At 47.1% G+C, this 19,691-nt stretch overlaps 1 protein-coding gene across 7 annotated transcripts in view; it reads right to left on the bottom strand.

Moving 5' to 3' along the window:
• TCF20 (transcription factor 20) overlaps positions 1-18,267 on the bottom strand; it is a 128,412-nt gene extending 110,145 nt beyond the window's left edge. For 3 of the 7 annotated variants that reach the window (XR_009965904.1, XM_062624204.1, XM_062624203.1), the window contains exons 1-2: positions 17,865-18,266; positions 5,465-5,578 (exon numbers count right to left, since the gene is read on the bottom strand). The gene's annotated coding sequence lies outside the window, so the exon portion shown is untranslated. Of the gene's footprint in view, positions 1-5,464; positions 5,579-17,864 lie in introns of all 7 variants that reach the window. The other 4 variants (XM_062624201.1, XM_062624205.1, XM_062624207.1 and 1 more) reach the window with 2 other exon arrangements.
• Between the last annotated feature and the right edge of the window lie 1,424 nt (positions 18,268-19,691).

The following is a 19,691-nucleotide window of genomic DNA, read 5'->3' as shown; positions in this document are numbered from 1 at the left end:
CCAGCCACCACAACCTAGCAATAACTGACATCAGCCATGGGAGAGAGCTGTTCCTTGAAGAGACAGCAAGGCAGACTCTATCCCCATGACAGCCCAGCTCAATACACCATACAGGGTCTTCACTGTGGAGCTTCATGCTTGGTATTTCCACAACCTTGCAGACCAACAGCTTGACTGGGCTGCTCTTCCTAGCCACTGCAACATAGAATAATACAATGGTTTGGGTCGAAAGGACCTCCAGATCCACCTAGTTCCAGTCCCCTGCCATGGGCAGGGACACCTTACACTAGACCATGTTGCCCAAGGTGCTGTCCAGCCTGGCCTTGATGCTCCAGGGATGGAGTATTTACCACTTCTTTGGGCAACCTGTGCCAGTGCACAAACTCTGTCATGTAAAGGAAATCAAGAGCCCTGCTTTAAGCTGACTGTAGGAATATAAGGGAGTCTTACCCACACTCCCGAGTGTGACAGCAATGTAATTAGGTCAAGGGATAGCTGTGCTGAAACAGATTCCTTGGGCTTGGCCCTATCCAAGGTAGAGCCGCACACGAATGCTGTTTCAGCTTGTGTCTGTTCACTGCCAGCAGCCTAGATTCTTGAAAACCTACTCCAAGTGACTAGCCTGTCTCAGATCACAGCTCAGGCCCTTGATGTGGGCGCCCAGCTCTGTACTTCTGCAACAGCCTCCAACAGCAGGGCTAAGGGCAGCAAAGTCTGAGCCAAGGTACAGCTGCCTGCAGCTGAAACAGGCCTGCAATAAGTGCCAGAGGAGAAGAGGGGGTAGGCTCAAGGCAGCACATGCAAGGAAGGCACTTGTATTGATGCAGGTTAAGGTCATCCTGGGGACTAGGAGTTTGACACCGTGATTAAAGCACAATCAAGAAATGTCTCCTGACAGTGAAGTCTATTAGGCTGTGGAACAGGCTCCCAGGGGAAGCAGGAGAATCCTCATCCTACTGTCTCTGTAAGAAGTGATGGGACAAGTAGTAAGGAATCGAGCCCCATGACTGGCGATGGCATGATGGGGCCAGGCCCACAAGATGCCTCTTTCAGGAGTAACATCAACTTAAGAAATTCCCTCTGCCCCTCCTGCAACATCTCTCAGCTTTGCTGACACTGCTGCTTGCAAGGCAGAACCATGGACTAGATCACTGTGGTCACTTCACATATTTGGAGGGATGGGAGTTTTGACTGACATATTTTACACCACAGTCTTACCAATGGTTTCATCCACACAACTGTCGGGATGGCAGTGGTGGGACAGGACAGGAATGTGAGGTGGGAGGTGAGGAAATAGGAATTTCTTAGGTTGTGCTATAGGTGTCTTTATACTAACCCAGAGTGAATGAATTCATGCAAAGGCAGTGAAGGATGCAACTGAGGTGGAGGGTGTTAACTAAAGCATGATCTAGTGTAGTCAGACTTGTGGATTTGGACATGACCTAACATACATGGAAATTTACAGCAGAGAATGTCCCTGTTAATAATATATATGGTATCAATTAAGTTTCTGACACACTGGGCTGGCACTAACTTAGTGGTTTAGGTCTTAAAGACTGTCTCAGTTTTGATTTATTTAATGTTTAATTGCCTCCCTTAAATGTTTCCTTTATATATTTTTTGAATGGGTAAAAGATCAGGTTGGTTTTGAACTGTGCAAATCAACAGGAACATGCATTCTGCCCCATTTAAAGTAGCAGACACCTATCTCCTTTTTTGCTGGGTTAGGTTTTTTTTTGGTTTGGGGATGGGGCGAAAGGAGGTGTTAAGAACATCACAAAGTTCAAAATTAACGTCTCAACTTGTAACACACTTCTCTCTCTCCCACAACACTGGTTGCAGAAGCTACCCACGGCTGACACTACTCATGAAGCTCCATATGGTTCTGCTTCCCTTCATTTTTCCTCAGCCTGACAAACTTTGGCACTGCTCAGGTTTTCCTGGTCCTTGGAAAACAGGAGAGATTCCAACAATTCCAGTTTTCACAAAGCTCCCATGGTACTATCTACAAAAAACCTATTGTAATGGCAAAGCATACAGGCAAATTTGGCTTAACTGGCGCTGTAGAACCTTTCATAATGCACTTAGTATTGGTAACAATTATTTACACTGCAGTAGAGTTGAAGGATTTCAGCAACACAACATACACATACAGCAACAAATGTCCATGCCTGAATAACAGGTTAATAAAGTTATTTTATTTAAGGCAGAAAGGGCTCAAAATGGTGTGTCATTTTAAAGCACCCAAGATTTGACAACAGTTTGTGCAATTATCACAAACCTCTCAAGGAAAGCTTCTAGTACACCCAGGAAATAACCCTGCACACAGTGAGTACCCTGCACGCACCGTAACTCAGCAAGTGCTTTTTGCAGCTCCCTTCTACACTCAGTCATGAAGGATACAGATCATTACAGCCTCCAGCTATAGAGCTCTAGCTCCCAGAGTAGCAGCTCACACTTTTAGCTCTGGAGATCCCCAGTTCAATCTGCTGCATGTCAGCCAAGAGGGCAGCTGTCATATAATTACAGCCACAACTTTGCATGTGAAAAAGTAGGGAGAGTGAACAGAGATCTTATTATAGAATCCTGGTTGCAACCTGCTGAAGAGCTCCCTATTTAAAGTAACTTCTTGTAAAGAGAGGGAGAGGGAGGGGAAAAAAAAAGGAAAGAGTCTTCCAACGCAGCTTCCCAATGCTCTCTGGTTTGCAGAAGAAATCAATGCTGCTTTGCAAAAAAGCCTTTTGTTACAAATGCAGGTATATATTAGACAGAGCATGCAATTGCAGACCAGGAGTAAGGCTCTAGCCCCTTATGAGTCCCCCAAAAAAAGAGAAAAAGAAAAGAAAAGAATGCTCACTGCTGCAACCGAGATATCAGAACTCCAACAGTGCATCTTAGTGTCTTTCTGAACTATAAACCCTCGCCAGCAGCCAGGCCATTTTGCTATGCAAGTTAAGTATTAAAATCTAAATGTAACTCAGCTACATCTTGTTTTCTTCAAACTGTACACACTCGCAGGGAGACTTAGCAGAAGACCTGGGAGAAGAGTATGTTTGAACTATAAAGGTACAAACCATGGCAAAAAAAATCAGTCTCAAATGAAAAGATCTTTTAATGAGTACAACACAAAACAATTAGACCAAGTTTCTTCTTCTCTGTTAACCTTTCTGCGGACCCTTCTGCACACATACAGCAATTTTCGAGCCAAATATTTTCCCAAGCCAAGAAGTTCAAACCCAGAATTTGAAGCAATGTAATCCAGTTTTAAAGACACATTCATTTTCCACAAACAATTATTCTGGAAAGCTACCTTTCTTCAGTACAGCATTTTCAGGCTTAAGATACAGATTAAATTATTTGCAGAACATTCTCCTCTCCTACGGTCCCATCCATACATTCATCCATCTATCTCTCCATCAGCCAGCAGCACAGAATCCGTGGATTCCCCACAGCCTGGGGTGAATCAAACACTTTGGACCATGGGCAACAGATGAGAAGATGTTCCTTCAAACTACTTACCCGCTTGCTAAACACTGCTCAAAGTAGACCGATCTGACTCAAACTGTTCAGTATCTGCCTGCAGGAACACAGACACACTGAAAGACGGAAACCAGTTCATGCACATGCTATACTAGTGACCCTTCAAAACTCCCTGAAACACAGTGCTGTGATTCCAACAGGATTTGAAGGAGAAGTACCTATTAGACAGCCAAGCTGGAAGGTGTTCAAACGATTGCTAACACCAAGCAATGCAATAGTTAACTCCAGAATTCACTAACACTTTGTGTTTAAACCAGATGAATTCTCTGGTGACATCCTCTCAGCAGCCTCATTTCTGAAGCCCCATTTTCACTTGGCTCAGACAGTCTTCTGCTCCTCACCTCAAGCAATACCTACTCAGGAAAAACACAAACTACCTGCCCATCTCTCTCCCTTCAGAAGAGCATGAGGGAGAGAATCAAGGACACAAAACCCAGTTTTAAAGAAAGCTATGTGCAGCTGCAGCAGCACAGAAACATTTGGGGCTGATTACACACACGCAGCAGAACCCTGGCTGGGCTCATCCCACAGAAGGGACCCATAAAAGGTTCACCTCTCCCTCACCTACTGCAACCAGGCAAAGCTCACGAACATCTGAACCACGCTTGCTGCAGACATCCAATGAAAGCAGTACAATCCTATGCAGAGATGACTGAAATGAGACACCGTTATGCTATTTTATGGTATTATTTCTGTAAATTTAGCACTGCTAAAAGGTTCCAGATAGACATTCTCTGGAGACCAAAATCCTCTGCGTACCCTGAGAAGATATGCAGAGAGAACAGCAGCAAAACTTATACGTGCTTTTCTCATCAATCCCAGCCTGCCGAGGCTGAAATGACTGACAAAGGTCCAAAATGAGGGACACACATAAATTATTAATACTGCACTAGTAGTCTCGCTGTTGCTGTGACAGTCTAAAGACTTAACAGAGGCAGGCTCTGCAGGGAAATATTACTTTACTTCAAATTATTCATTCAGGAAACTTACATACTGAGGAGAAAAGAATCATTCTGCAGCATGCTCTGTCAAACCCCTCAGCTTTAAGACCCTTCATTTCTAAAGCAAAAGCAATTTTAACAAGAACAGGAAATTGGCGTGAAGTATGAGGCGCTTCAGATTTCAAGTGAGCAACACTGGAACAGCATTACTTTTGGACACAAATCCTAACATATGTATTTTCATGCCTGACCTGGAAAGTCCATCCCACTTCTGAGAGCCAGGTAAGTGTTTTGTCTCTGCAGCCTCTCTGCTGAAACAGCCAAGTGACATACCAGTGAGAGGATAATGGGTAGCCATGCACTGGCAAGTGGAAGGGAGCCAAAAAGCCACTTCAGTTGGCCGCTTGAGCTGCAACCTGTGCTTTAAGCCTGTGTGAGGCTCTAGATTTACCTTTGTTTCATTCCAGGTCCCATGCTATACCTGCTGCCACAGTAGCCTTGTATCCGTAAACAGTACACAAAGAGATGTGGCTCTACTGATCTATTAGCTTCCTCTCTCCCATTGCAAGGGAACAGTTTATGCAGGGGTATTAGTCTGTTTTACATTAATTTTTAGAACTGGAACAAACAACCTGAACTTTGACATGTCTGAAGAAAGTTAAATTATTTTCATCTTTCTTAGTTTTCTCATTAGAATAGACTTCTTACTTTAAACACAAAATTTCCCTCCCAAAATATCTGAAGTACTTACTGAAATGTTTTCTTTACCAAAGCCCTGCAAAGCCTCAAGATTATTAATAACATTTTGAATAAAGAGGCACAACATTGCTTCATACCAACAAAAAAAGCAGTCAACTTTTCACACAATAAAGTAACTAATTTTGAAAACTAGTACTTTCTATTAAAAATCTTGTATTTAAAAATCCAAAAAGGTTTCAAGTAACTCTAGACACTGATGGGGGCAAAGAAAAAGCAGACCCTACCCCCAGCTGGATGGCATTCCTCTCTTTGGGTGCAATGCGGTAACATTTGATTGACGCATCTGATCCATTCCAAAACTCCAGGCGCTGTTTTAATCATCAATGGGCAGAAGAATCCTAATAATTTTGAGGGGAAAAAAAAAATAGAAAAACAGAGTAGAATATGGAGGCAGGACACAGAGCACCTGGTGTTTGTCTAGCAGATCCAGCCGATTTAGCTGGGTCCAGAATAATCAACAGACTAAAGACCAAGTTCATGGCAGAAACTCACAGCTACCAGTATAAACCCCTTCCTCCCCTCCACCCTTTTTTTGCCATCTCAGCTCAACCCAGGCTCCCAACACAACCTGGAACATTAGTCCCACACCAAAGGAAATGAAATAGGAAGAGGGAAAGGAGTGGGAAGAGAGAAACCAGGGTAAATAGGGATAGCATGAAGAGCCCATTGGCATGCAACCAAGAGCCTGCATAGGCCCTTGCTACAGCAGAAAACAGGAGATCAGGCACGTACAAGGAGACGGCAGGAGAGCAGATGCAAGAAGGTGAAGGTTCAAGTGGTCCCTGAGCTCAGGGGGTAGGAAATGGCAGCAGACATAGCACAGAAGTGAGCCCCAGCATGCACAACGAGCTCAGCCTTCAGAAGCAGCAACACACCAGGTGACCTGCTAGCTTGTGATAGGCATTTTCATTACCGACGGGCACGGTACGAGAAATATATAGTGTGAACCTTCCACATTAAACAAGGCTTCCCAATCCAACCATAAATTGATTTTGCTATCAGCCAAACTCAGATCCACCAGTATCAACCACTGCTGCTCTGAAACAAGCCTCCACTTACAGTCTTGCACCAAACAGTTGCTGCTGTTTCATTTGAGCACTAATGAGCACTTGCAAGCCCTCAGGACCTGCCAACCTAAGAGATGGCACAATCCCAAGAGGACTTTACCTGTTCCAGCAGCAGCCAGAAGGCAAGCATCATCAGTGTGACCCTCCAGCTGGCCAGCTGACATATCAGACCAGCCTACATCGCAGTCAACTGACCAGGAGCCAGGCACCTTCCCACTAGAAGTGGAAAGCTGGCTGTCAAGTCAGCGGGACATCAGAGAAATACTGTTCTAGCAGGCCAGAGCTAGAGAGACCCGTTTGAGAACACAAGCTGCACAAAGGTCTCCAGGCACATCAGTCAGTCACCTAGTTGGTTTTTACATCTGCCGGGTGTTCCTAAATCTTGGGAAGATTAACAGCAGAGAAGAGCTGGATGGGGGAAGGAGGGAATGCAAGAGAACAAGCTGACGTACTGCAAAGGGAACGGAGCAGCAGGCTGAAGATGGGATCTCACAGTAGGAAAAGTGGTTGCTACAGTGCAGAGCAGGAGCTGGGGGAAACAGGAGGGGGCTGTTAGCAGACAGAAGGCAGGTAAAGGCATGCTAGTGCAGGGAATGGGAAGGGCCTGTAGCTGAGGGCTGATAAATCAAATGCTGCTGCCAGAGTCTTACACCAGCCCCTGTATCACTGTATCTCTGTATCACTGACTGGGGGGCAGCACAAGTAGGATCTGCCACAGGCATGCCCATTCAGCAGCTTCAGGTAGTCATTTAAGGTATGTCTGGACCATTAAGTACCCTGAAGATAAGGAGAGGCCTTGAATTCAACATGACACAATCATGTGGAGCTTGCACAATGAGAAGGATGTGCTCCCAGCCCTGACAAGGACTACACAGCAGCAGCTCACACCTCCCTTACGCTCCCGGGAGCAAGCAGTTGCAGAGCAGTCAGACTGCCTTTGTAACCAACCCCCCAGCCCGTTAGGAGGGCCTGAACCCTGCACCAGCAGCAGCAAAAGCACAAACCTCCACCTCATGCTCTAAATAATTAAACTCTGTGGGAGCAGCAGCAGCCTCATAAAACTCCTACACAGACCAAGCCAGTCATTAATGGGGGGTCAAAGATGAACACTCTATTTTTTGTAAGTGTGCTTTGATGTGTGGGGAGAGTGGTGAGAGGAGATCTTCATTACCCTCTCTGATACCTGATGAATTTTTCCTTTCCTGGCTATCAACATCTCCTGCTTCCACCCAAACCCCATACCGCTGGCAATCATCCGGACAGCCAGGGACAATCAGGTGTGTTTGGATGACATCTGTGCTAGCTGGTCACCTGCAGGCAGGGAAGCAAAAGGCCTCCTTGAGCAAAGCCAGGCTCTACCAGAGGCTCAGCCAGTGCTTATTACGAGGTCTGGGTTTCACAAAGATGCCATTGGGTGGAATCCCAGGGCCAGTATGATGCAAACCACAACCTCACACACCGTCTCCCCTACAGTAAGTCACAGAGGAGAGTACAAGCCAGTAAAATCTGTCGGGATTATTAGCTTGGGCTCAGAGCCAGAGCTGGGAGCTGCCACAAGGGCAGGGAGGCTGCCTGCAGCCCTGCAGGTCAGCAGGAAGGAAGTGGAAGTCCCCTGACAGGCAAGGAAAGGCAGCAGGCAGGAAAGGCAAGACACAGTTGAGAACAGGTCATAGAAACACTAGTCTGACCTACCCCTTCTGGCATTAAAATACATACGTACACACAGATGTGCAAGCTGCTTACTACTATGCTTTGTTCAGACATTTTGAAGGAGAGACCGCTGCTCTTCCCACTCTCTCTGCATTCCCCCACACCAGTTTTGGAAATGGTTCTTTAGTCTTCCCATCAATAACAGCCTCAGGTGGAGAGAAGCAAAGGCAGGTTGGTTTTGGGGAAGGGGTCATCACATGGACACAGAAAATTCCCCCAGCAGCACGCAGGAATGTTGGATGCTCTATCAGCAGCGCCAGTTCCAGCCTGCACCGTCCAAGCCTCTGCCAGCCTGTTTTTCCTGCTGCGTTTTCTCCACATGGAGAAGTCACAGACTGGAAGTGGCTTCAAGATCTCTGCTACTGTGCTGAGAAAGTGGCTGGTGTAGCAAAGCCAGCTTTCATTTATTATTTATAAGCAGTACTGATAGATGCCCCTTTTTTCAAGTCACTAGGAACCTTCTCCCAACAAAGCCCAATACCTGCACTTTCAGAAGGAAGTTAAGAGCTTTACATGTAATGCCAGCACTCATCTTTGCCAGCATGGCAAAAGCAGCTGCCGTTACTTCCATTATTATCAGAAATAAGGGGGGAAATAGCTCGAACTCTTGAGCCTTGGCACCTCTTCTCTCCCACCGTTTGGCTACCAGAGCTCGGGTTACTATTCAAGGCTGAAGTACTCACCAGGGCACACATTCCAGGGGGCTGGGCCATGCCACGTGGCCAGGCTCAAAATGGCAGACAGCGATGAATAGGGTAATTAGAAAGTACAACAGAAGCCACAACATAAAAACCAAGGAGCTTCTATTACAAGAAAGGGTTCTACGGCATGGTTAGATCCATCACCCCATATGCTGGGTCATGGTGGTGCCTTGGGAGCCTGCTGCTGTTATCTGTTTGCAATCACATTTCAGCCCATCTTTCTGCTTAATGCATGAAAAGCAGAGCTAATCAGATTCACTCTCTCTCTCTGCTTAATGTCTTCAGTTCCCAAACACGCTCTGTACTGCTTCAACTGATGTTCAACTAAACCAGCCAGGAGCACAGTGGGCAAAAAAAGAAAATAAAATAAAAAATAAAAAATGGAACTACCTAATAATTTTAGTCCATCTTTCCACCTATTAAGTCTAAAATTCCTTTTACATTTGAGCCTTGCAAACAAAAGTCAGGAAATTCCCATTTCCCTCTCTATGCCACACCCAGCTCATGTATGAGTTCCCTTCTCCAAGCTGCTCCTCCAGTGGTATCTGGGCAATTAATTCTAGACCTTTCAGCCTTTACTCTCATTCTCTGGGACAGCTTCTTAAAATATATCCTGGCTAGGAACCTCCACAGAAGGATGTCTTCTGCTGGCACCATAATAACCCTCCTTTGTTAATCTATCTGAAGTGACCATCACATGCTCTCCTACTCCCTCTCTCCCCAGCACTATTTAATTATTGCAGCCTTACACAGGATCTCTAATGTGCCCTCAGCATTTCCAGTCTGAAGACAAACAGGGCCCTGGAACGGCTGCTTCTTTCACTGCATTCCTTTGCACTCCTCAGGGCAGCTGGAGCATTGCTGGAGTCAGCTATGACACCTGGATCTTCACTAAAGCAACCAACACAACAGCTGAGAAGCCCCCAAACTGAGCAGACTGCATGAAAATTCAGCAGAGATCCAGGAAAAGACTGGCTTACAGGAACACCCACCATCATGAGCCAGGTTAAGCAGCACAGGAGAGTCACCCATTACAAGCACAATTGAATATTTGCCAACAACAACAACAACAAAAAAAAAAAACAACCAGCAAGTATTTACAGGAGATGAGAAAGAGAGGTAGGTGGAAGACAAAATTGCAGCATTCATCTCTCTATCCAGGAGGAGTAGAAAAAAGGAAGACTGCAGAGATGAAACCCCAGACAGCCCGTGCATCTGTCCTCATCCCCCAGCTCATCCCCACATCAATCAGAACAGTGGCAGCTCTGGAGAAGACCCCCATTATCCAGGTCCTGCACTAACATCTTCCCCAGAGGCTGCACACATGTGCAAGGGGTGGAAGAAAAACATACTTCTCAATGAGATTACTTACAGCATTTTCTATATTGCCCCCTCTCTTAAAAATGTCTTTTAAAAAATTATTGCGGCTGGCTTATAAATGTGTCAGATTTAAAAAAAAAAAAAATACATCCTTGAAAACAAAGACACTTTGTGCTCAGCATATCCAGTGGCACCATTATTTAATATCAATACGCTGGTTCTTTCCTTTATTCGCTCCATCCTTGGAACACAAATCCACTGTAACAGCCACCCAGTGTATAATCTTACCATGCAAAGCAACACAACCCTCCAATAATCTTTCTCTTGCCATAATGCTTTCACATACCAACAAGAAGAATTTAGGCTTAAATGCTTTAAAAAAAACCCAACCAACTCTAGTACAGCATGAAACAAATCTCTAAGAACTCTCAAGTTGGAGTAAATTCCCTCATCCCTCCCTACTACCTTCCTTATTTGAAAATGGCTGCACAAATACTTCTAATTTGTGCACCAGACTGACTGCAACCTTCCCCTCCCACCAGGTACAGCCATTCACATATAGGTCCACAGACACACAGGCTCACGGCATTCCGTTGCCTCTGGCACACTACTCTTCACTGACATCATCTTCACCTTCATGCCGTATAAAATTCACCAAACAGACAGAGTATCTACTCCTTTAGCCATAAAGCAATCACTGTAGGCCAACAGACGCCTCCATCTAGTCTCCCAAATGCACACTCTGACCCGCACCATGCCCCTGCTAAGTAGACGCTCAAGCATGCATCTTGTTAGGTGACACATGCCCCTTCCCTGCCGTCAGCCAGGGCTAATGCAGATGGTGTATCTGATGGATCCATCACTGGCAAAGCCGCAGCAGGAACACTGCTTGCGCCAATCAGCAAGAGCAAAGTTCCCACACAGGCTGAGCTTCCACATGCCCCTAGCTGCATCACATCCCTGGAGCAAGAAGGCCCCGTTCTGTACTACCACAGCAGTGTCCCACAAGGGCTTCCCAATTTCTGCTGATGCCTGAAAATGAGGTAGTAGCATCTGGAGCAACGGCGAGTCACAGTTCAGAGATAGAGCCTTCCTCCTGGTGTGTGGTACCCAGTTCAAGCTTGGCTCCCCACTGGCATGCAGAACACTCTCTGGACATTTCCCTGTCCTTGCCATCTATCTGAGGCTTCAGGGACCACCTGGTCCTACCAGCTCCAAGTCCTCAGTCCAAACAGCCATCACCATGTTTAGGGAAGCTCTTTCACAAACAGCCTGCAAGTATCTCCTCAGCCAGTCTCTTTTTGCTCTCTCACAGGTGAGGATTATGGCTACTATTTTTTGAATCCTTTAATAATAATATATGAGCCTAATAATAATAACTATTATTATTATTAGGCTCATAGCAGTGGGCTGTTAGCAATGGGCTTTTGGGAACTATGATATGCTTTTAACTGCAGAGGCAGTGAAACTCAACCTTTTCCCTTTTTTCCTCGCTTTTGAAAATACTGCTTGGGAATGGAGTCAGCATCTGGAGGCACACAAGTACATCTCAGGGAAAGAATGAGAGGAGCAGAGGGGAAGGGAGGGACTTGAAAATGAAGGCTGAGGGTGAGGCTTCACATTACAGCTGAACCAGGCTAAGAGTTCACTGCTGCCAAAAAAGGGGGCCCCATTTCCACCTTTCTTTCATTCCCTACCTTTCACTGCTGGGAAAACAAATCTTGCCCCTCCTGTGTGGCAGCTCTGATACTAGCCTGAGCCTGGTGAGCAGGTTCAGCTCTCTGTCCCAGGAGAAAACTATTCACTTTTTTATATTTCTGGGCAAGACAGCTTTCCCAAAGCTGAACAAGCTGGATCCGTTTAGTACCAGAGTTGGCACAAGGCAAGGAATACAGCAACAGAGCCACGACCAAGGCACGTTCACCCCTCTCAGAAGCAGCAAGTGGTTAGATCGGTTCAGCCACAGTAAGAAAATCCATCCTCGCCGGTGTGAAGCTGTGATTTCACCCAGCAAGTACATCAATCAGCACAAAACAAGGAGCCAGGTTGAAAAACCTGCAACAGAAGTGTTTGCTAATAGTCTCGAAACAAGGAGTTTTACCTATTATAAGGCTCTACCTACCAGTTGCATTTCTGGATGATGAAAGCAGCTGTGTAGGTAAAGAATGACACTGAAACCGAGAAGCCCCAAAGCAGACAGGAATATGAGAGGTTCTGCAGGATTTCCAATCATAATTGTGCCTATTTCTAAATTGGACTCTGTTATCAAACAAGATGGCTGCCTTCATCACTCTGCTCAAAAATGTCTGTTTTCATTACAAACTTAACAATTAGTTTGATGGTGCTCTTGATAAAGCATTTTTTTTCCCAGCAGCTTCTACATCATCAGATGAACAAAAATAATGCAGTTCTTTTTGATTAAAAAAAAAACAACAAAACCCATTTACTCCACTGTCTTTATTCCTCTCCACCCCCTCTGCTCAATTACTAAAAGCAATTTACAGACAATAAACGTAACTTCACAGCTGCCTTTATGAAGTATTCCCTTCATTTTATAGATGAGGTTACAGGCTATACATAAATTAATATCAGCAAGGTCTACTTCAAAACTGGATATGCAAGAGGAACAGATGAACTCTTAAAGAATACAGATCATGCCTGTACTTTAGTAAAACCAGTAATAAAGAATTAAGGATGTTACCAGTTGGATATAAATTCCTCAAACGTATCTGCTTAAATACAGTAACAAACAAAAGCTTGCATTGAGGTCTTCCTTGGGTTTATTCTGTTATTATTAGGAACACCACCATGAGATTTCAGATTTGCCGAACAGCATCCCATAGACCAAACATGCTCGCTTTCCTAGTAAACACATACTTAACTGCTACCCTCATGGGCTCAAAGAGGGTCTTAACAGCTGGCGCATGATCACCAAGAATCTGCAGCTAGAAACTCAGTACATCATTTTAATCCACGAAGATAAGCAAGACAGGAGAGATTCCAACATTCTCTGCCACAACCTCAAGGGCTCTGGCAGGGCAAGAAGGAGCAAGAACCTACGTCTGCTGTTAAAATCACCACAGGTGACTTTGAAAAAGCACCTGGAGTAGCAATACTAAAGGGCGGGGGGGGGGAAAGGTGCAGTTTTGTGCAGGCACTCTTCTGATGATAACTGCTCCTTAAGGCTTAATAAAAATGCATGGCCAACTTTTCTTCTTCCACACATTAGCAGAGCTCAGAAATAGCACCCAAGTCTGGTTATACAACTCAGCAGGCCCAGCTTCTCCTAGGAGGAAAACACCACTGGCGTGCAGGTACTCCAAAGGCTGGGTCATCTCAACAGTCCCCTCAAGGGAAAATAATCCTATTAAGAACTGGGGTGTTGGTATTGAAGAAAAAAAGGAGTGTTAATTTTGGCACTCCTTAATTACACTGGTTCCACTGTGTCCATTTACTACCAAACCTACCACCTGAAGGTTAGTAAAATCACCACACTCGTCCATCCACCCCCAAGGTCCTTTCCAGACACCAGCCCCTCTTTTGGCCAACAACCGCCTGGTCATTGCCTATACATTTTCTTATCCCTGACTAACACAAACCAGTATTTGTACAGCCACAGCGCTTTGAAAACTAATTTAGGATTAAGGCCTTCATTTCTAGTCTGCATACAAATACCAGCCATGCGGAAACCAACAGAGCGTTGTGGACTTCTGTGCTGTGACCAGCTTAAAACCAACAGCCATATCACGCACGCATCAAAAAACAGATAGGCTTCAAGACAGACCAAAAAAATCAAGCATAACACAAAGGATTTTGACTTGTAAAATCTCTCACAAGGCGAGAGCTGATAAACACCATCACATTTCTAGCAGAACTGCCATTTTCTGCATTTTCACTGCAGCAAGTACAGATGTTTGTGCCCACTGATACTTTGTGCCCTTTTCACCCAAGCCAGCAACAGCATCACAACCTCACACTAGCCTTGAAAATGGCTCAGCAGACATAGGTGCCTCAGAGAGCGCCCTCCCTAGCAGGTGAGAATCCATGCACAGAGCACGCAACCCATGCTCCTCTTTCCAGGCAAGGTCTGGGGGGTTCATGCCAACCCATCAAGCCCTGAAACCTCCCAAAAGCTATACAACAGCTAGAGGAGAAACACAACCTGGGTAGTCCTGTGGTTTAAACTGGCACCCCCACCATACAGGAGTCCAGAATTTGACTCCTACCATGACCCCAGTGCAGTGGCCCCATCTGCTCCACCTGAGGACAGGCCACAGTGCATGCCTCCCCACCTCACCTCTTCCAAAGGGGATGGGCTGGGAAAGATACCAGCAGCTCAGGCTTAGAATTTTATTTTTGAGGTTGGTAGTTCTGTTGTGGAGACTGATCCACTGATATTTTCCTAATATAAGGAACATATAAGATGCCTAGAATTTGATAGCTGCTTTTTAATTAAATTGAAATAAGTAAATCACAGCCTGTTGCCATGGAGAATGAACAGACACAGCCTCTTGACTCCAGGGCAGGATCAAGCAGGAGAGGCAGACAAGGCTGTGAAATTAAAAACACCTATTTTAAAGCAAATGGTCTTGATAATTAGCAAAAAACGTGGCACAAGGAAATAATATAACCATATGGCAGGAAGTGGTTTTCAAGGTGAACTATGAAGCTGTTTTAAATAAATGAATAAACTGCTGGAGTTGCTGGGTCACTCGCACAATCATATATGCAGGATTAAATGTGATTAAAAAAAATACACTGAGAAAATAGCAATTAGCTCTTCTTTCCCTCTACTGCCTGTAGCCTGTGTCTGTTCTTATTTTTAAGGACTTGTTTTGAGTGATTAACATTGGCACCTATCTGCAGTTACCAGAGGGCTGTCAAACTCAAAGCCTTGTGGTTCACCCTAAAGGGAAAACCAAGTTTATGGGATATAAAACCTTTTATCTGTTACTCAGTGTCATTACACAATCTTGGCCAGGTCATCAGACGCTAATAATCATTCCTGAATCTGTGCATCCCTGTTACGTCTTCCATGACAAAGTGACTTTGGAGGGAATTTGCCCTGCCCTCCACACACCACATATCCAGCCCTGTGCCACATCTCTCAAGAAGCAGCACAGCTCAGAGAGAATCCATCAGTGGGAGACAGCACAGCCTTCAGCACAAGCCTGGCTGATGGACAAGCCTTGCACGTCCCCTTCCGAGTATGCCCAGAGCACAGAGCATCAAAATGTTCCACCCCTTTTATGACAATTCTGCTGTGCTCAGATATAAAAGGGTTGCGGCATGGGAAGTTCTTCATCACCTTTTCAAACCCAGCCAGGGCAAATCCGAACAACTGTCTTACAATTTCCAGCAAGCATGCGGCCAAAGTGCATCAAATTCATGACAGCTTAAAAATACTTAAAATAAATTGTACCTGATGACTCAGTTTCAAAAACGTGCTGTACATTTTTCTGAAGGGAAGGGACAGATGAACAAACTTTCACTTCAAACCTCCCACCCACTCTAGGGGAAAAGCCAACTTTTTCTCCTATTTTGTGAAGACAGATTATCAGCCAGAGTCTTCCATGGCAGCTAATGACACACATGAAACAAACTGTCAGTGTCCCAGTCCAGGCCCTTGTGACTTAGCTGGTTGCATTAAAAACCAGTCACATTCTAAGTCCTAATCAGCAGAAGTTGATCTGGCTATTGACAAGTTCCAGTCTGTTCCCCACCATGACCAAGAAACACCCACGAAGGGAGGGGAATCATAACAGGAATCTTGGGGAAAGAAGGTGTTGGGGAAAAATGAGCAATTAAAATCAGCATTGTCTGCTTTCACAGTTTTGCCCTGTTTTGGAGCAATTACTACTTCAACTGAAGTCACACTCCATAAGATTCATGCCTTTCATTAAAAATAAACTCCAGGTCCAAGTCTGCATGAAGAGATGCTTAAACTTTCAAATTTGGTTTACCCTGAAGGACACCACCAAGGACCCCAATTCCACTCCTTAAAAACGCTGGGGTGGTGATGGCACAAGCAGGCTAACTCGTAGCCTTTGAGCAGCTGACACTGACAGCAGCATCTGCCCAACCTCCTCACTCATGCAACCCCTTTCTTTCCAAAGCCTGCAGTGAGAGGGACTGTGAAACAGTTCGGGACATGGGAAGGTGCTGCACGCTCTTGTGTTTCCCTCTCCCCGCACACCTTCCCTGGTGTGCAATTGTTCTCTTGCTGCTTGAACCACAGTCCTACCCTATCACCTGAAAGCAAATGGCTTTGCTGGAGCTGTTTCTGCCATTGTAGGCACCAGACACCCAGAGGGCAGCAGGTGGCTTGTTCTTCCTCACCTCGTAGCTTTACTTAAGTTTAGTTTTGATTTAAAGAGATTTAACACAATTATCAAGGCCAGCCTAGCACCTCCCTCTGAAAGGGAACTGTGGTTTCTTCTCCATACCCACCAGCCAAGATAACACACAAGGGAAGACTCCTTCCCAGGGACTCCCTGTTGGACAGAGCCAGGGTTAATGTGCGCCAGTGTTAAGACTCAAGCCAGGTGGCCGCTTGGCATAAGAGGGAAGATGCCAGTTGTGCCCAGGAGCAGATTATTTCCATATCATTGCAGAGAGGGCAGCAAGCCAAGAATAAAATCATGAAATTAAAAACAAAACAAAACAAAAACCAAACCAAATAACCCTCACACATAAACCGTTCCCTTCACCAGCATGACACCATGCCACACACACAAAGAGGGGAGAGCACTCATGAGACTGAGTCCCCTTGCCCAGGCTGCCCACAGTCCTCCATTCCCGTCACTTGTACCTTCCCCTTGCCAAGTCTTCCCCGACCACCTACCTGCTCCCATGCCACCCCAGCTCCCTGCGCCCCCAGCCCACCTCCTCAGGACCCCCACAAACTGCTCCTGACCTCTACACCCCCAACAGCCATCCCAGCACGACACTCTCAGCACCCACACGTAGCAAAAACGGGGCAGAGCATTTCCCAAAAAAGAGGCTTCAGACGCCAGCCTTGCTGGGGTGTTTTTCACCCACCCTGGGCTCTCACCGAGAGTTTCCAGCCATAAACCTCGGTGCGAGGTCGCTCACCCGAGGAACGTGTGGCACATGTGCACGCAACTGTCAACAACTTCCAGTCACAGACCCGGTGGGCAAGTCCCGGGTGGGTAGAGGCTGCCTACCAGCAGGAATTTAGCTTGGGATAAGCAGCTCGTAAGCGGGATGGCGCCTTGACAAAAATAAAGATCACCTTAATGTTCTTTTTAACAGCCAGAAAGGTTACGATGTGCTGGGTGTCCATACAGGGTTGGGGAGAAGGGTGGGAGACTGGGGGAGGCAATGCATAAAACCGCACGGGGTTAACCGTTTGCTCACCGTAAAAAGCGAATAACACTGAGGAATCGGAGGTTAACCACGGCTGCACATAGGAAGCCGGACAGAACCCATGCGAGGGTCGCGGGAAGCACCAGTGCCCCCAGCAGAGACTGCCTGCCCCCGGCTGAGGAAGCGCCCGCCCTTCACACGCGGGGAAGGCGGCTGAGGGAGGGACGCGAGGGCGGCGGGTCTCGCTCCCCGTCCCCGGGGGGAGCTGGGGTTACGGCCCGCTTAAAAGCAAATAAACCCCGCCATAAACGCCGCACACGCCGGGGGAGGAACACAAAACTCCAAAGGTTTTGGGAAGTCACCTCAGACCCAGAGGGTGTAGAGGAGCCGAGGGGTGCCGGTTCCACCCCGCCGCCCCGCCCTTCGCGCCAGGTGGGGGGGCGCTCTCGCCCGCCAGGTAAGGCGGGCGGGCAAACGCCGTAACGGCCGCCGCTTACCTGTGAGGGCCGGCCCTCAGGGTCCCATGGCAGCCCCGTCCCGCGGCGGGCAGAAGGGCTCCCGGCTCTTTGTTGCGCCGAGGGAAGCGGGTACGGATCCTGTCAGCTCATGTGACGCGACGGACTCGGTCTCCGGGGCTTTTCCTTGCTGGATTTTCCTCACCTCTCCCCCGCCCGCCCTCCGCCAGCGCTCAGAGCAGGCCCCGCAGCCGGGCGCGGGTCTCAGGCCCGACCGGCTGCTGGCAGAGCGGCGGCAGCCGGGGAGGAGGAGGAGCCGCTGGCGGGGCGGGCTCCCTCGGCAGGGCCGGGCGCGGAGGAGGGCTCTGGCATCTCGCAGCGCTGCCTGGAGGGGGAGGCGGCGGGGCAGGGCGCTGCCCCAGGGCCCATCGTGTGTCCGCTCCCCCCCACGCAGGGTCCCGCTCTCGCCCCTGTTTCCTGAGAGGACGCGGTGCTGCTGGCCCGTCCTCGCCCGAGGCCTCGGTGGGATCGGCCTCTGTTCCGTCCCGGCGAGCTCCGCTCTGGGGCGGGAAGGCCTCACCACCAGCCCTCCTGCTGCAGGCGCCGGCTTTCGTAGAGGAAGGGCCGCCTCACTGGTAGTGGGGTGTTGCTGGGACCACAGGGGAATCGGGCAGGGGCTTCCGCGGTCTGCTTTATCGTGGAGTAGGAGTGGGTAAAACGGACCCCTGAACAGTGGTTTTGTTCCCCTCTTAAGGCTACTGTTACAGCACTCGAGGCCCTGATGCATATGCCTGGGCCTGCCGCTGCAGTCGGGAAAGTAAATGAAAACGTAATTACGTGCGTTCCAGTAAAAGCGAGGAAAGCCCCTCGTTTTCTGTAGAAGAGAAACAGCAGTACTGAGTCAGATCAGTATCCTGCCTCCCAGAGCGCTGAACAGACAAACCCTAACATAGGCTGTCAGCTCCAACAAGCAGCTGTGACACTGCCCTAGAAGACCTTCCCTATGACCTGGTGATCTGTGATCAGGCACTTCCTCACCCACAGCTGGGGTCTTCGCATTCAACAGCTTCCAAGGCATTTTTATTAATGAATGCACTCAGCTTTTTTTTTTCTTGATCCATGTGGAATTTTTGTGTCTGCTACATCATGCAGCAAGCACCCAGCTCTCTTCTTCAGACAGCATTTAGTCAACCTCTTCGTGTTTGCCAAGCACAAAGTGGGGGGCAGAGGGAGATCACCTTTCTGCAGCTCTTTAATGCCTCAATATGCCATTTTTCTTCACAAGCTAAGTCTGAAAAACATTACACCACCAAGCCATGCTGTATATAGGAAACAGAGATGACATTTCTATCAAGAATGCGGGCAGCTCAGGAAACCTTGGAGTCCTTCATCAAATGTAACCGCAAATTGAATGAGCAGCTTCCCTGCTGCTCTAGTCGGTCCCAGGATTGCTCCTACACTGGCATCGGCTTTCTAGACACCACAATTGACATTAAAAAATGGCACCCTGCAAGAAAGCACATACACAAGAACATACAGACCATAAAACTCCTATAAAGCGGATGCAGTAAGACCAGCAGACATCCAAAACGCACCAGGAAGCTGTGAGATTCAGCCAGCCCTGCAGATACTGTTGCACCTACTCTGAGGGGAACACTGGTGAGCTGCTTTATCCAGCAAGGTCACTCTTCCAGCAAAATAGATTTGAATTTACTATGATAAAGATAAAACAGCAACAGCAATGATTTTAGAAAGACACTTTTCAAAGGATCAAGGTTTATTTGGTATTTGTCTAGTGCAACCAAAATTAACAAGGACTTGCAAAGACTCTGACCACATTAGCTTGCTGCAAATTTTTCTGCTTTTTAG

This window comes from Pezoporus occidentalis, unplaced genomic scaffold, assembly GCF_034315485.1.
Source record: "Pezoporus occidentalis ecotype Australia unplaced genomic scaffold, CSIRO_AGI_Poc_V1 ctg263, whole genome shotgun sequence".
NCBI lineage: Eukaryota > Metazoa > Chordata > Aves > Psittaciformes > Psittacidae > Pezoporus > Pezoporus occidentalis.
This window is presented reverse-complemented; position numbering and strand designations above follow the sequence as displayed.